We start from the raw sequence: 18138 nt of genomic DNA, 5'->3' as shown, positions 1-18138 counted from the left end.
ACCAAGGTCAAAGTTATCATTTCTATAACAAGTTCAGCCACCCTGATGGGCAGGTTAAAAACTCAACCCAAACCAAACTAAACAAAAAACCTCAGGCTGCAAAAACAGTGATTCTTCTAGCATATATAGTGGGCAGTGGAGGAGGAAGGCAACAAACATGATGAAAGAACTAAATGAACTAGATGGCACAATTTACAAAGAGCATATAAGGGTATGGCATTTTTTTCAGCTTAGAGGATACTGAGGGGGGGCCTCATTGCTGTTTACAACTTCCTCAGGAGGGGTAGTGGTGAGGGAGGTGCTGATGTCCCCTCTAGTGTTCCACACAAGGAAAAGGCTTATTAAAACACAAATAACTCTCTTTTTTTTTCTCTCTGTGACAATTTTATCAATTACAACAGATGATGCTTTCTTGAATGAATCACAGCACTTCGGGAACTTTTGTTTAACATCTTTAAATTGAAAAAAAAAACAAAGAAGAGAAATGATTATGACTAAAATATGATGATGTTTGAAGGCAAGCTTTATCCTAGAGGACAGACTTGCCCAGTATTCCTCTGGCCTTATTTCCCAGAAGTATTTAGTATCAAAGTAAATATGAAATGTCCTCTTTTTGTACATTTTAATATATTTAATAAGAAAGCAACTAAGTTTTCATTCTAAAGGCCACATTGAATCAATATTTATAGAGACAGAGATATACCTTGGGATTATGGTTTCCTTAAATTTCTTCTGACGTCCGTAAGAACTAGTTATTCCTGTAGTCATCAACAAGCACCTTAGAAGTGTTAGCAAATCAGTTACTGACAATAGGAGAAGTAGCTGTAGGAAAATCACTGTCTTTCTATTGGATTATTCATATCTCGGTTAAACTCCTCATAAAGTAACTAAAAAGTAAGGTATTCATCTAGAGGATAAATCATCCCTGCAAAACAGGAAGATGAGAACAGAAGGAGAAAGGAGGGGGTGAATGCTATATGGCTAGATAAATTGTTTGCTTTTTTTTTTTTTTCTATTATGCATTAGGTGTTAAAAAGGATTATGGAAATGAGATGGAATAGAGATGAATGTTCTGTTCTTGTGCTGAATGACTTTAAGGACAGCAGTTAATTGAACAGTTTATCACATTCAAAAGGTGCATGAAACATGGCTGTCAGAAGACTTCAGAATAAAGTACACTGTATGCCAAAAATAAAAACAGACCCACACCCTCATTTATGTGTTTTAAAAGTCTAATGTAGCTATTTAATCTCAAAGTAGAAATAATCATCATGATCATGGCATCACTACTGAAATCAGGAAGTCATTCACTACCTGCTACATTTCTCCACAAGCAGTTTTCAGCTTAATGGGGTTTTTATATAAAAGAGTCTTGGGTTAAAAATTCAATCAAGTGATTTTTAGGAGTGAGAAGAAAGTATGGCAAAATAACAGTATATTTAAGTTAAATTTGCAAGATTATTTCTATTCTGTGGCAACTAATATTAGCAGTAGGTTTTATTCCGAAGTATTCATCAAAAGATCTTCACAAACACAAGGGTGGACCTCATGGTAACTTGGATAGGTAGAAGTGGAGTTCCTCTGGTGTTCTCATGAGCAAGCACCAGGCACCATTTGCAGCTCCTCTGTACCATGCAACTACAATTGCCCCGTCGAGACAGACCTTGGTGTTAGACTCTGCACTCACTCTGATTTCCTTGCTGGATCTCCCAACAGGGAAAACACTGGAGGAGACAGGCTTTCACTGATAGGGCCACCTGATCAGGAGTAACAAGGCAAAATCCATGTAATGCATCACGTTGCTTTTCACTCTGTGAATCATGCTACACGAAATGCCACAGCAGAGCTCCCACGACCATCGTCACATACTCGAGAGGAATGATAGGGCTTTACACCAAGTGGACTGAGCTCATAGCCAGATCACAAGGGTAGTCAGTCTGGGAGATGTACCCTTTTATTTTCTCAGCATTTTCCTAATGTGCTGCCAAGGCTGAGATCACCATGGCCAGCACCATGCAAGTGGGACATGCTGATTAAGGACAAGAAATAATCATCTTAGAGTTTTGCCTTTCCCTCAGCTTAGTGATTTCTAACTGCAGTGTCTGCTCGAGTAAACTGTGTCAATGAAGGTTTTCTGCAAAGTTTTCTCTGGGATCGACAGTACTAAGAGAAACTTGGAGTGGCATTTATTGGAGAGGAAATATTTTGACAAACATCAAAGACTGAATAATTTCTCTTGGGAAGAAAAAATTTTGCCAGTGAATATTTAAGTGTTGGGGCCTGGTCTCCGTCACCAACTTGTCCAGTCAGTCTTTTTCAGAGAATCAGTATTCTTTTTTACTCACTTCTACATGCACAGCCAGTTTTGCCTACAAGGAATACATATGCATTTCTAAAATAAGGTCTTTCTTTCAGGTAAATTTCAAAATAATTTAATTTCAAAATGAATCAGTTCAGTTTAATCACACATTTAAGCTTAAGACTTCTCTCCTAAGAATATTGCAGTTTTTAATTTTTTTTTAAAACAAAGTTGGTTGCTTTGATCCTTTGTGAGTGTACTTTCTGCTGAATGAACATGAAATTCAGCAGAATACCTAAACATATTGAAATAAAGGATGATAATGCTCTCCTGTAAGTTACATTTTCACTGAGCTTGTCCTTGGATGCTACCTCCTAGGCAATTTTTTTATTATTATGTTAACCAGTACTTCCAATTATCTTAATTTTTGTAATATAACAGTTAGCATAACAGTTTAGCTACCTTCTACTTTCTGCCAGGGGTTTCCCAAATAGCAGGTAATACCACAACCCTGGAAGAAGAGTCAGAACACTCCTTGATGACTTCTTATGAATTTAGGGACAGTTTTTGCTGGATTTACCCAAGCATTAATCTAACAAACTACAAGTCAGCAGGAGTCACAAGTTATGTCCAGGCCTCAGCAAAGAACCTTTTTACCTGCTCTGGACAAGTACTGTCACTTTTCAAATGCAGTTCCCTGTTAAAGGGAACTCATCATGGCTGGGCTTCGCGAACGAAGATTTGGGAAGGCTCTATCCACATTTATTACAGGCACGTTGGTGGCTAAAAAGGCCAATATGAGACAGACATATCCGATTGCAAAAGGCACAGCAGAAAGACTCCTGTGTATCTGCAGGATACGATCTTTCTGCATTGTCTTTTCTCCTCAAGGGTGATCCTGCTGCGTTCTCAAAGGCATCCGCAGCATTATAGATGGTGTGTCTCCAGGCCTCCCTATTGGAGGCCAGAGCAGACCAGTTATGATGATCAATATGGCCAAGGCTGAGATGTTGTTTCAGGGAGTCCTTGTATCTCCTCTTTGGGGCTCCTCTCTTGCGGCAGCTGGTGGCAAGTTCACCGTAAAGCAAGATCTTAGGGAGGGGGTGGTTGGTCCTTCATCCTGGAGACGTGCCCTGCCCAGCACAGCTGTGTTCTCAGCAACATGGCCTCAATACTTGTGACTGCTGCTTGTTCTAGTACAGATGTATTGGTCCCATAATCTGAGCAGTGGATGTTTAGGATTGTATGGAGGCAGCGTTGATGGAAGCGTTCTGGGTTTCGCAGGTGGTGGCGGTAGATGACCCATGATTCAGATCCATATGAGAGAGCAGACAGCACTATGGCTCTGTAAACACTGATCTTCATATTTTTCTTCAGGTGTTTATTACACCAAACTGTTTTATGGAGTTTTCCAAAAGCACTGTATGCCTTTGCTAACCTGTTGTCTATCTCTCCGTCAATCTCACCATCCGAGGAGATGAGGCTGCCTAGGTAATTAAACTGCTGGACTGATCTGAGCTCTGATTGGCCAATGGTGATATGGGGATGATGTAACAAGTGGTGGATCAATCTAGCTGAAAAAACTCAATTATGTGCAGATATGGGTGATCTAAAGGGAACTAATCAACACAAAAACCTATCCAGAAAAAGAACCATTAACCCTCTGGGCCTTTACAAACTTTATCACTTTTTTTTTTTTTAAGCTGAATTATTCTCTCTTTCTAAGTCATTTAGTGATGGACCCTTATTGTGGTGCCAGTGAAATTGCTCAACCAGCACTTTGGAGAAAGGTTAGGGGAATGAGACACAGGCAGTCCACCTGTCAAGAGAGAAAATGTTCACCTTCAAAACCAACACACAACCTTTACCACTTCCTAATGATGTATTCATCTTTCTGCTGTAAACAGTGACCCTCTTGGGTATTCAGACATCTTAGGTAATGCCCAAGTCAGCCTCCACTAGACATCACTTCTTTTAATTAATGTTTTCTTTATAATCTAGCCAATACTTTTAGTCTAGCCAACACAGTGAAAAGTAACTTGCATTTCTCTTGGTTGAAGACATTATCTTTATTATTATATTTTAAAAAGCATAGAACAACCCAGGGAGGAAGTGGCTTTTAGCTATTTTTAAGTGCTGTTAAGAAGGAAAAATTCAGCTCAACTGGAAGTAATCCATTTCTATTTTAATCACATCAGCTTTTGTATGCATCTGTCACATTTTGCAGTAAATCTTTTCCAGAAAATTCTGCAAAACTTCTAAGTGTAAGCTAACAAGCACTAAATACCTTGCACTGCTACAGAGTTCAGATGACTTCTTTCAGGTCTGCATTCCCATTACAAAAACCAGCCTTTGAACACCAGACTGCTATGTTGGGGCTACATCAGTGCAGTTGTGATACCTAAATTTTAACTAAGTAAACCCAGGGTCCTCCTTTTGGGGACATGGTAACTTCCATCTTCTTCTCCAAAAGGCCCTGTGTCCAAGAAAAGAAGCAGACCCAACAGGCAATTTTCGCAATACAAGGACATGAGATATCCACATTTTCCCGGGATTTCCTGTTTTAAGAGGGCTATTTCCCAGAAGCACCTTTGAAAATTCCATACAAAGTTTAGGGTACATGTGGTATCATCTAACATTGAATGACTTGTCAAGAAAACTTATCCATCTATTTCATAATAATGAAATTCATAGAACCATAGAATGATGTTCAGCCTGGAGAAGAGGAGGCTCAGGGGAGACCTCATCCCTCTCTACAACTCCCTGACAGGAGGTTGTAGCCAGGTGGGGGTTGGTCTCTTCTCCCAGGCAGCTCTCAGTAAAAAAAGAGAGCACGGTCTTAAGCTCTGCCAGGGCAGGTTTAGCTTAGTTATTAGGAAGAAATTCTTTCCAGAGAGGGTAATCAGGCATTGGAATGGGCTGCCCAGGGAAGCGGTGGATTCTCCGTCCCTGGAGGTTTTTAAGATGAGACTGGATGTGGCATCAGTGCCATGGGCTGGTAACCATGGTGGCAGTGGACCAATGGTTGGACTTGATGATCTCAGAGGTCCCTTCCAACCCTGCTGATTCTATGATTAGTTGTGGAAGATCATGTAGTTCCATTCCCCACCCACCAGATCAGATTGCTCTAAGCCCCATCCCACCTGGCCTTGAACAGAGATGCAGCATCTACTACTCTGAGCAATTTGTTTCAGTGTCTCACCACCCTCACAGTAAAGAAATTCTTCCTAAGATCTAATCTGAATCTCTCCTTTTTTAGTTTAAAACCCCACTGTCCTATCACCATCTGCACCTTTTTTAGTTTAAAACCCCACTGTCCTATCACCATCTGCACATGTAAGAAGTCGCTCTCCCTCTTTTCTTATAAGCCTCCTTTTGGTACTGGAAGGCCACAATGAGGTGTCCCTAGAGCCTTCTCTTCTCTATGCTGAACGATTCCAACTCTCTCAGCCTGTCTTCACAGGATAAGTGCTCCAATCCTTGGATCATCTCATGGCCCTTCTCCGGACTCAGTCCAGCAAATCTACGTCCTTCTTATGTTGGGAACCCCAAAGCTGGATGCAGCAACAGAGTGGGAGAAACGCCTCCCTTAACCTGCTGGCCATGCTGCTTTTGATGCAGTTCAGGATATCTTTGGCTTTCTGGGCTGTGAGTACACACTGTTACTAAATTTCTCTTACTTTTAAGAAAAGGGTTTTTCCCTTCTATCACTCATGTTATAGATATCCCCCACCTTATGTTTCATACAATACAATTTTAGTTCCTTTTTCATCTTTGACTGGTGCTGTTGGATGAAGATTTTCATGGGGAAATTTTTTTTCTCTACTGTATGAGAATGGGTTTCTATGATGTTATTATATTCTATTGATAGAGCAATTACATCTTAGTCATAGAAAAAAATGGGTAAAATTAAAGTACAAACCCCAGAGGATTAAATCATGCAAGAAATTAAAGGGATGGTAAATGCTTCAAAGTCAATCATTTTAAAGTACTGTGCACCCACTCAACACCCCTGGCAGCCTTCCCAGTCCTTGTTGACCTCAGCTTTGATTCCTGCCCTCCTCTTCTAGCTGCTTCATAACTGCCTTGGGGTGCAACTCTGGCAGCTTTGTGACATTGAGACAGCAGTGCTACAAGCAGCCACAGAGCCTCTCAAGAACCTGGAGGCTGCCAAAACACCATCAGCATTTCCTCTCCATAGTGAAAAATACAGGGGAGCTGCAGTGACCTGATTCTGCAATTCCTCATTGAAATGAAAGCATAATATGCTGAACTAGACAGAGAACAGTTGGTACTCAGAGGCTTTGTTGTGCCTGTACTGGTGCTGTATTAGAGCCATGACAGAATGGCTTTTGTAACACTGTTTCTTATCTGTCTACACCTAAAATTTAAAAGTCTATTCTGTCTCCACAGAGCCCAATTCCTGTCAGTATTACAAGTGCCTTACAAAAGCCCAGCACCTTCAGGGTATAATAAGTGGCTGGAAAGGACATGATCTGAAGTGGTTTCCACATTTCTCACAAAGAGGCCAAGCAGGGACAAAATTCCGTCTGAAACTCTATTATGTGCACAGTTTAATTTAACAAGTAGCAGTATTTCTGCTGCATATTTTCTGACCCTCATTGCTATGTTGTTTGTTTCCAGATTAAATTGCTTTTATTGATTTTGTGCTGTTTTGTCTAATGATCTTTCTTGTAAACCCCACTGAAAATGATTTATGACCCCTATTCCTCTGCTGCAAACTCAGTTGCAGGATGCTTACTCTACCAATAAATCAATTATTTTAAACATTAGCTCAGAGGGTCTTCTCAGCAGATCTATCCATTGCACCTCAGAGATGTCACCTGCCTTTTCTTCCTGCTAACATCTCTATCTCTTGCTGTGCACACACTCCCCTGTGGAGCACACTTCTTGCAAATGTCTTCTGAGGATAAGATATCCAGGGGGACTCCACTACTCCAGGCTACTTCTTCTTGTATTTATTGTGTAGTTGTCATAGTTTGCTTATCCATAGTTACAAAAGAAATCTATAGGTGGTTTAAGCCTTTAAATATTATAAGGGGATGTCAATCTGGTTTGACCTACCATCTGTGGCAGGATAGTCCACCCTGAACAGACCTAAAATCCAATAATGCATACTGTGCAAGCCATCATGCAGGCCATCAGGCAAGCTATCATGCAAGTTCAGCTGCTTGGTGTTAAATTATGCTAAGACCATCCTGGTTCACCAGACTTCGAATATACATCCTTTTTTTGACACAAGGTGTGACAGATAACCTAGTCTGCGAGCTTGTAAATCTGTGACTACCAGTCCATCACTTCATAACTATAAGAGCCCAGTCCAATTTCCATATGGCAGATTCTTCCACATACTTCCCTTGAAGTGTGGAGCTTCTCCTGTGAAGCAGGGATGCCTCTTCATGGTTACTCCCCAGGGGTTAAGAGAGAGATCTACCCACTATATGGTGAGTTATATCAATCTCTACTTAATAATTATTTCTTTTGCTAGCTTTGATACAATTTCTTCAATATAATTACTTTGTTACAGTGTACTATATTACTTTGTTATATAATACTCTGCTAGTAGGGTGGGGTTTTTTTAGCTTTTACACAGTGTAGTAAATAATTCTGATTAAGATCTTTCATCTCTTTACCTGTTTGTTAATTTGTCGTAACAAATAATTCAATTACATAGATATGTCTGTTTTGCCATCATTAAAACCTGTGAGACAAAGTGGTTTAATCACACCTCTAAAATTCCTTTAAATTCAAACCATTAACACAGTCCGAGGCTAATATGGGATCCAGTTGCACCTAAACCCTTCTCTGAGAGGGAGTTTAGAAAGCAAGGGAGTCCTTTCTGTACCTCAAGACTCACGGGCAAGGCTTTGCTTTTTGATAACTTTGTCTAAGCCTACCACTCTCCTGCAACACCATCTACCTAACTAGAAACAAATGAACAATCAAAACCCGGGCAAAGCTGTGGTTTGAGCTGTCACTTCCCTCAAAGGCCTATTAAAGTCAGGCTACAATGCAGTTTACATTGTTTCCGCCACATAAAACTACAGAGATTTTAAATTGCCCTGAAATCAGCAATCAGGTAACTGATTTCATCTGCACTTCCCAAGTTTTAAAGCTAAAATGTCAAACCTGTAATCTGTGTTGAATGACTTTTGTGGTATTAGTCCAGAGAAGCTCTCATTTGTGGCATACATTAAAAGCTACAGCAAGGAAAAGAATTCTTATGTTTCCTGGTAATGACATATAACTGCATAAAACAACAAACCTTATGACACACTAAAACTTTATGATGCACTAAAACCTTATGACACAATAAAATCTTATGACACACTAAAAATAATTTCTTCCTCCCATTTTCATATTAACAAACCCTAAGATGAAAATACAGCAAAAGGCAGAAAAAATTGGTACCTTTTTACTTTAGTTTAATCTCCAACTCAAAGCCGATTTTTGTTCTAAAACCTCTGCTAAGAACTAAACATTGCATTTAAATCAGATTACACAATCGAATTAACCAGGGTTTTTTCTGTTATTCTTCTTCAGAGTGTGTATTAAAAACCTAAAATCAATAAAAACACTAATCACAAGATTTAATCAAGACTTACCTATTTTAACTGCAAAGGTGATAGTGGAGCTGAAAGAGCTTGACAGAACATATCAGAACAAAGACAGGTAAATTTATTTCCCAATTATTTGGTGAAGCAGATGTGTTTAAGTAATACTAGATAAAATGGATTGTACTAAAATAACCTGACTTGCCAAGACTTGCCCGTAAGATGCTGTGTTTCCAACTATCCATTTTCTCTAAGTCTTTAACACTGATAATTGCCTCAGTTTTTCACAGTTTATACCTGTGCAGCCAAACACAGACTACGGACTCAGAAGCACGTGAGCGGTAATTTCCTTATAAATGCATCCAGTTGACAGAATTTCTGGTTGCAAAATTTATTTTGACAGTCAATTTTATATGCTCCATGGCACATATTAAAAAAAACCCAAACCATGTGTGGTCACAGTCATCAAATTTACTTTATTTCTTTGGATCGTATGTGGATGGATTCATTGTCCTCTCTTCAGTAACAGTTTAGCATGTGGCTAGTGCAGACTAGGGGGGCTAGAAAGTGCTTGTGGACTGCGTTCTTAGATATCTTTTATCTGAAATGGGCTCGACAGAACCCTGCCCTTGGGCTCTGCAGGAAGGACAACATGTTAGACAACACCAAGAAACCCACTGAACCCTAGCCTGACAGGTCATTTATAATTAAACCAGAACTTTCCTTCTACTTGGCTATAGAATAATTAAGTATTTTGCATCTGAATTCAAGTGGTTACATTCATTCAGATACATATTTTAGCTGTGTTTTCTGTTTCATGTTGATTCACTCTGACAAGCTAAAAAGACACATATCACAATTCATTTTCACATAGACATTTTTGCTATGCCTCATGTTTTTTCAGGTCTTAACCCCAAAATAGTTATTTGATTTTGCTGCACAGTACATACAATGCTGATAGAGAACCTCACACAGTTCCCACAAGAAAAAAAATAAGAAAAAAAGAAAAAAGAGAAATGCCTGATGCTTAAATCCTGAGCATACATTGTAAAGTGAATGATCCATTGACAAAAAGTACTCAGTTGTTCACAACCTGGTATGTGCAGTATAACTTCATAACCATCTTGTCAAAAGAACATTTTTGCTAATACAAGCTGGTTTCATGTGCCACTAGAAGAGCAAAAAATGAAAATAAAAAAAAAAACTACACTCAAGCTCATCCATTTATGGCATCTAATCAAAATGTCTTGTGGTTTTGTCCAGTACACGCCCTAATGTTAGTCTCAGCAGTGTTACTTCAAGGCATAGTCTGTAGAGAAGCAATAAGCTTCATAGACTGACAGTGTAATTTGTGTTTACCGTGCCCTTAAGGAAAAGAGGGGTTAATGCTAATATACGCCTTAATCAACCCTAATAGGTATTAATAAAACTGTATTTCTATAATTTTACAGAATCACTTCAGCTCTCGCATCCAAAATATTGTATAAACTTGGCATAATCTCTCTGAAGTAGTTGAAGAGTTTTATATTCTCACGCAAAATCCAAGTACAGGGGACAAATTTTGCTCACATAGTGATCTTTTTTACAATCCCCAATCCCAAATGGCAATGATTAAAAAAAATTGTATTACCCATGCAATACATGGGTAATATCTCTAAAAGATTAATTATTCTTGAATAATTCATGCTTTGTTTCTGTCGAACAAAGTCATGTCTTCAATAACAGGGGAGTAAAGGCCTTTTCCCATCTATACTTTTGCTGCCTTTATGTAATCTGTTTCTGTGTGTGTGGCAAGAGGAAGTGTACACCTGGTTCTTTTGGAGAACTGATGCACAACTATTTTGTAAGACAGCTTCTCCTAAAAGCTGTCCAGCTACATCTAACGTAGTAGGCAAGCGTGTCTGTCTTACTTTCCCTCACCTCACTATTTGTATCAGACTTCACCAAAAGATTACACAGGCACTGTCTCCAGCAGAGCAAGTGCCACCACTGCAGATATTTTTAGAAGGCACTGGCCCTGAAAAGTGCATCAGCCTACCCCTAATTCTGGTCACATACACGAGCCACCAGGCTCACACAACAGCTCCTGGGAGAACACCACACAACTGTGCAACCCTCACCGCAGGCAGACTTCATGTTTCTGCCAGGCTGCAGCATGAGAATCACAGAAACTCCAATGCCAAAATTCAGCATCTCATTAGTACAGAGGTCCAAGCTATTAGAAAGCTATCCACAAATACCTGATACATCAGGAAGGTATATAAATTGAATAATACTGCATGAGGTGGACCTTTGCCAGGACAGTTGACAAATTCCTACAAGAAGCAAATGCACAAAAGAGATCTGTTTTGAGAGACAAGTACTTTTGTCCCCAAGTGACAAGGCTGTGAAACCCCTGAGCGTTAACAAATACAAACAGGGAACCCTTTGTCTTTAGAGACTATGTCTTTCTAACCCAGAGTAGCACAAAAATAAACTAACACTAGTAAGTTGAGGGCTTTATAATAAAAGAATTATCACCTCACTTGCAACTATGAATCCCTACAGTGTTCAGGTACAATGGTTATTACAGATTTGCTGTGTGATACACTAATTTTAATCTGCTAATACTCTTGAAACATCTTAATCCCTATTGAGTATGGTACGACCAGATGAGGAGAGACAACAGAGATCATTGCAAGACTACAAGCACTTTTAATTCAGTCATGCTGACTTTCCAGCTGTGATCTTAAAAACAGATGAAAAATGAACCATTCAGTTGTTGGACTGATTCTCACTGAAATTTAGTTGTCCCTGGTGTTTGTTTGACTAAGGGCCTCACCTTGTCAATGCTCGCACTGGTTCTGGTAGCACCAAGAAACAGAGTGCTTTATCAGCTTTGACAGTTATGCCTGAGAGCAAGGATTTAAAATGAACTAGTTGAAAGAATCAAAATATCCTAGTTTTTGTTTTGAAAGAGAGAAGTATTTGATATGTCTTACCCAGATGTATCTTCTCGGATCTGAAGTTTATTTAGGTTCTTGAAAATACAGTAGCTGTATAATAGTAGTGAACTGAACTAGCATTAAATTTGCATTAAACACTGCTGTACCAATTCCCTGCTGCCTTTCCCCCCCCAGAAAAACAATACCTGTAGGTGAGCACCTTTCTGCAGTGATACACTCTGCTTAGCTCTCAGTCTAAGACTTATTTGCACTTCAGAAATCTTAGCCATGCAGTGAAGTTAAATTACTGAATTATGAATTCAATTCATTCAGTGAAAAAATTTGAAGTCAATGACAGACTAAATTAACTTCATCTCTAAAAACAGAGCTGGAAATGCAGGGGGAGCATCCCTGTAGAAAGTACTTTGGCTGGTGCACTACACGTTATGTTTTTTGCTCTTTTCATATTAAACAAAAAATTCTGTTTTAAATTGTGCTAATAGTTCATTTTAATTTCAGTTAACAACTTGAGGCAAAGATTATAAAATACAACTTCATGACCTCCTGACAAGGACGTGTAGGAAAAGAGGAGTTGAAAGTTTTAGAAAACTAATTTGAATGACAGATAGGGCGTTTTTATGATCATTGTGTCACACAGGAGCTGTGCAAAGAACAAATGTCAAGCTAGAGACTGTCAATTTAATAAGATGCAAATACGGTGAATCTCCCTCTAAAGTGTTGGAACAGTCCTGAGAGTACTGAAAATACTTTCACAGCAGAGGGGATCATTAAGGAACTTGCTGAGTGATGCTCAGAAGAAAATGAACTCCCAGAGCAGATGGAAAGAGGGCTCTGCCTCCTGCTACGTTCACTTTGTCCAGCAGTAAAACCAGTTCTATGGAAGGAGAGGTGAGGAAGTAAAAGAATTCTGTCACAACTACGGGAAGAATAAGAAAAGGTTGTTTTCCATCACAGTTTCTGCTCCCACACCCTGCCAGACAGTTTGTGCCCTATTCCAGCTAAAGAGGGATCTCACTGTGAAAGTCCTCATTGCTTTTTTAATACGAAACGGTGTCAAAACTTATAATCAAGAATTTAACCACCTTTTTTTTGTTTGTTTGTTTTGCTAGACTAGACATACAGTAACAATTAGCTTATTCTGAATTTGGCCAAATACAATAAGTACTGATGGGATTCTTTGCAGTGTTGCAAATAATCCCTTTGTCCCTAAATGCAAAAGCAATTTTGAGAAGTCTGTAAGGCTGTTTGTTTTCTGCTATTGCAGGTCATCTTGTGGATTAGAGGGTATGCAGTCTATGATGCATGTAAGTGGAAAGCTCCTGAATCTAGATGTGCTTAGCAAACAAATATCCTGAATTAGTAGTCATCTACTGAGTCCTATAAGATTTCAGCTGAAGAGGCTATTTATCATTTAAAAAGAAGAAAAATCATCTGGATTGATTTTCAACTCTACTGTTATTTAAGAAAACGCAAAAAGAAATCAACTCACATCTCCAAAACTCCCAGTGAAGTCTCAAAAAATGCACACTATTGAATTAAAACCTTATATTCTTCATAACATATGCATCCATATCTGAGAAGAAAAAGAGAGAACTGGAAAAGTGCACCTGACTTACCCCTAGGTATCTACCAGAAGAGGCCCCAAACAGTAGAAAGACATATACAGAATGAAAGACAAAAACAGAAACAGCAGAGACCAGACAAAGAATGTTACTGGTTAAACCAGCTTTCCAGTGAAACATTCTCTTTCTGTTCCCAGCCTCAGAAGATGACTATGTACAGCCATCAGAGTGCCAGTGCCTGAACAATTTTAAGTGTCTTTGAGAGCTGAATTCACTGACATTTTTTCTTTAAAAAGGAGGTAAAGTTGTATCTGATCACAGCTGTCACATGAGGTTTAAGTCCTATACCAACAGCTCATGACCACTCTTGTTTTATTGGCTGCCCATCAGTTCCAGGAGGGTGTTAAATGAAGAGTGAAGGCAAAATCCCAGATAGAATGATTTTCTCCTCTTCCACAAGGATCTAAAAATAGCCTGTGGAGCCTGTGTTTTCTGCCCCTCAGATGTCTGTTAATTAGACCCAAAGCTCTCTGGAGTACTAAACTTTCTAAGACATTATCTCATTTACCTAAAAGAAAGCTATAACCTACATTTTCAGCAGTGCTTGTCTAATGGAGAAAAGCACCCAGAGCCATTGCTGTTCTAGGTGAGGTCACCTGAACAAGCTGAGCCAGAAATCCCCAGCTCAAGGAGAAACACAGCAGAGAGTAACAGGAAAGCATTCTAGATCACTGCCAAACACCCAGATAAACACACAAATTATTTTCCCAATGTAAGATGTCTCTATGCAAAAGTTTCTGTCATAATAGCATTTTCTTAGGAGTGTGGCTTCAACCTAAAATAAAAAGTTTTGTTTCAGATCTACAGTATGTTGATCTTAAGAATCACTGAACAACACACACCAAAGCAATGTGCAATGGGGATCATCCATTCATTAAAAGACATTTTCATAATTTCAATGAGATAAATTTTAACTTTTTTACCACCTAAAATGTATTTCTATTTTTTCCAGAGTTCTATCAGATCTGACATGTTAAAGTATAAAATCGTAATCATTTCTTCTTTTTAAAAAAAATTAAAAAGCAAATTTTCAACCAAGCCACAAAACTGCAAATACTTTATGTCTTTTCATGCACCAAACTTAATCCAAACCCTCCAATGTTATCAACATAAACCAATATGCAGAGGGGTTTATTTCTCTGTTAAGTCCATGAGTACGGAGTGTGAGATAGGAATTACTAATAAGAGCTCAGAATTGCAGTTTGTTCATCTTTCTCCATACAAGAATACTGACTCAAGCTCATATTTTACAAAGAAAAATTCCAGAGCTGAGTCCAAGTTTATGATCCTATTTGTAAAGAAGTTGCCATTCTTTGCAAAGTCAGGAACTATTAATATATAAAGAAAGGGTCTAAATCCATTCATTATTTTTTTCTAATTTTTAGGTTTGATTCTGTGTCATTTATATGAAATATTTATCCCTCTGTATATCCACACATCTATACTTGTTTAGCTATATAAATAATATTGCCCCCCCACCTTCAAGCGGTAAGTCGACAACGCAAGGATAAATTCCAACTGTTGATTAAATAAAATTTAATGCTTTAACACTTTTTTGTAAAAAAATATTGCTTCATCTAAAGAACCGCTAAGAAACACAAGTCCCAAGCAAGCACAGTGTGTGGGATGAATCTTACCCCACAACATATTTCCTGTGGTGTAGAAATGAGTCATCTATAAATGTTTTTTCAGATTTGTAAATGTTCAGTTTATCACCAAGGGACAAAATAAGGATATGCCTTAACTCCTCCACAGTCTTTGACAGTGACTGAACTTCCTGCTGTAAGTGTAGTTAATGCACTTGTTGATGTCTATAGGTGATGTTTTGTAACTAACATGCCTAGGAAATCTGTAAGAGATATGACACACAGAAAGAAATATGGAAAACTCACTCCAAAATGCTACTGAGAAGAACAATCCATTCTCCATAACATACTGTTTTGATCCATCCCTTCTTTTAGCATCAGATAAAAGTCATGATTTGTTTTATTCAACTGTTACAAATTTATGAATTGTTATGACCATCACAAGTATTTCTATTACTCTTCAGTCATCAAAAAAATTAGATAAGCAATTCTTTTCAAAGATGGTGTTGTCTTAATTAGATATCATTGAAGACCAAATGAAGACCATTGATTGAAAATAAAGTAATAAAAAAAACATGAAAAAAACCCACTCCACACCAAAAAACATACTGTATTTATAAATTCCATTTGTCAACTGATAACGTAACTGTTATCAGCTTAAGAACTGGGCACCACCAGCAGTTATAATGTTATTACTAGTGCCCAAATGTTATCATTAATGACCAAATGTTATCACTCCTCACCTGAGTAAATGCTAATTGTCTCTAGATTTTGCTATGGGAGAGCTGACACAAATGAGTGTTTTAGGTTATCCAAAGAATCACTGGCAAAGCCACCAGCCAGATGGGTTTAATATAAAAGTGGAAGTGTGACAAAGTTCGTTGGCAAGGTTCACTCTACTACTCTAAGCACTAGATAGTTAAAGCACACAGAGAAAATCTAAAATCAAGCAATCTAAAATTAAAATCAATCTAAAATGATTTATGTGGAGGTTGGGGATGGAAAAAGGGCAAGAATAGGAAATGGTAAGGATAAAAAGGAATCAGGGAGACCCTTCCAATGAGTCACAAGGTTCTGAGTGGACCCCCTTGCCCCAGACTGGACCAACGGTTTAGGCCCAAAGGTTTTAACAGCCCTTAAACTTAAGAGCAATTAATTGATAGTCTAATTTAAGCAATTTAACAAAAGAGTCTATAGAATTTACTATAAGCACAACAGTAACTTGCTTACAGGCCTTACTTACTTACTTATATTTACTTACCAATATAACGTACTTAAGAAGCTAAGACAGAGAAACATTCATAATACATTTGCCACAGCACTTTCACACTTGCACAGGCCTAAAGCAGAATGTACAACTATCTACCTGTGAAAAACTGCCCCTGAGCTCAGTGAATTACTCACATCAGATGCCTTTGCATCTTCTTGATGGGCAAAGGGTTGAGCCTCGAGGAGTGGGGGTATCAGACCAGGCTCCACTGGCAGCATTTGACATCAGTACATCACAATATCCAAATATCACAAACTTGAGAATTCCCTGGCTCTGAGAGGCAACCCACTCAGAGGGAGATTGCTGGTCACAGACAGCTGTGGTACAGAAGACCTCAAAGGGTCTCACTTTGGACTGCAAGAGAGTGACTACAGGGTTGCAAGAGAGTTGACTTTAATCACAGTAATTTTCCATCCTGGCTGCGATTTCAGTCAGTAACTTTTCTTGAAAGTGTGATAAAAATGTTGTTCCATTTGGGCTATTATGCAGGCAAGAAAAATAAGTTTTCAAGGCTGTTCATTGAAAAACAGGAGCTAATTAGACAGGACAAGTTCCTGGGAGCTTGTGAGACAATTAAGCCAGTTTTATTTTTTAAGTGTTTGGCTACAATAAGATTTAACTACATTTTTAATAAGATCTAGTATTCCTACTTATATTTTATTAAGATCATCCTTTGGCAAAAAAATCTCACCACCCCCTTACTCCAGACAATTTTGAATTTATAATCCTATTCCCTGGTCACACAGAAAAATTAATGAGGACATGGCTCAGCTCAGCCACTGAACAGCCATGAGGTTTTCAAGAACCCTGCTCTGAGAAAGCACCTGCCACGGCACAATCCTCATGGGAGAAAGAAGAATTAGGGAGAAGAAAAGCAATTGTACCAAACTGGGAAAGTCGGGAGAAGTTATATTTTACTTTTATCTTTGTTTTTGCTTTTCCGCAGTACATCTTCATCTTCAGCTGGTGTCCAAAAGCACATTTTGCACACTTCACGACTTTTTGCTGCAAGCTACAAGCTGGGTTTACTCGAATAGTAGTTACTAGAGGTGTAAAAGACACTTTACACCACTTCTTCCAACCCACACCACCCAACCCAAATTGCTTGGGGGTCACTGCTTGCTCCCCCTTGGCACTTCAGCTACCAGTAGTTTCTGTGAAAAGATGCAGTCATCCAGGTCAATAAAGAAGATATCAAGCCTTAAAATTGAGGAAAAGAAAAACAGGGGTGACTTTTCAGATGGATCAATTTGCTGTATTTTAGGATAATCAGCTCCTCATGTGTATTTCTAAATAGAAATGGAGGTAAGAAAGACAGACTCTTAAAAAAAATTCCTTGTCAGGGCTCTTGAGTCTCAGTTAGCTCTGAATTTTCAACACACTGGTGATATACAACCATATAATAAAACATTTAGTAATAGGAATTCTAATTAAAGAAAACACACTTTATTCTCTAGCACATAAAATTAAATTATTTGGGATTCAAATAAATTTACTTATAGAATATTAGAAATTAATTGTGTAGGTTTAAGTTTAATTGAAACTTGCTTACAGCTCAGCATGAGTGGGCCCCTGCTCAAAGCTTGGCACAGGTGAACTTCAGCTGAACTCTGTTAGCATGAATGGCTGAGCAGGGGAGTAAACAGAGAAAGCCTGGTTATCTTCAGATAAGGGTTGAGTTGGGGGCCTCAAGTCTGGCCCAAGCTGAAAGATAAGAACAATTGATGGCCTGCCCTGCTGGTCCAAAATGAGTAGTGTGTGGTCTCTGTTTTGTTGTTCATTCAGGACAGAGTAGAAAGGAGGAGCAGAGTCTGTAAGTGAGATTACCCATTACAAATCCC

Source organism: Corapipo altera, unplaced genomic scaffold, assembly GCF_003945725.1.
Source record: "Corapipo altera isolate COAL_440 unplaced genomic scaffold, ASM394572v1 61305, whole genome shotgun sequence".
NCBI lineage: Eukaryota > Metazoa > Chordata > Aves > Passeriformes > Pipridae > Corapipo > Corapipo altera.
The sequence above is the reverse complement of the archived record's forward strand: the minus strand, read 5'-3'. Positions refer to the sequence as shown.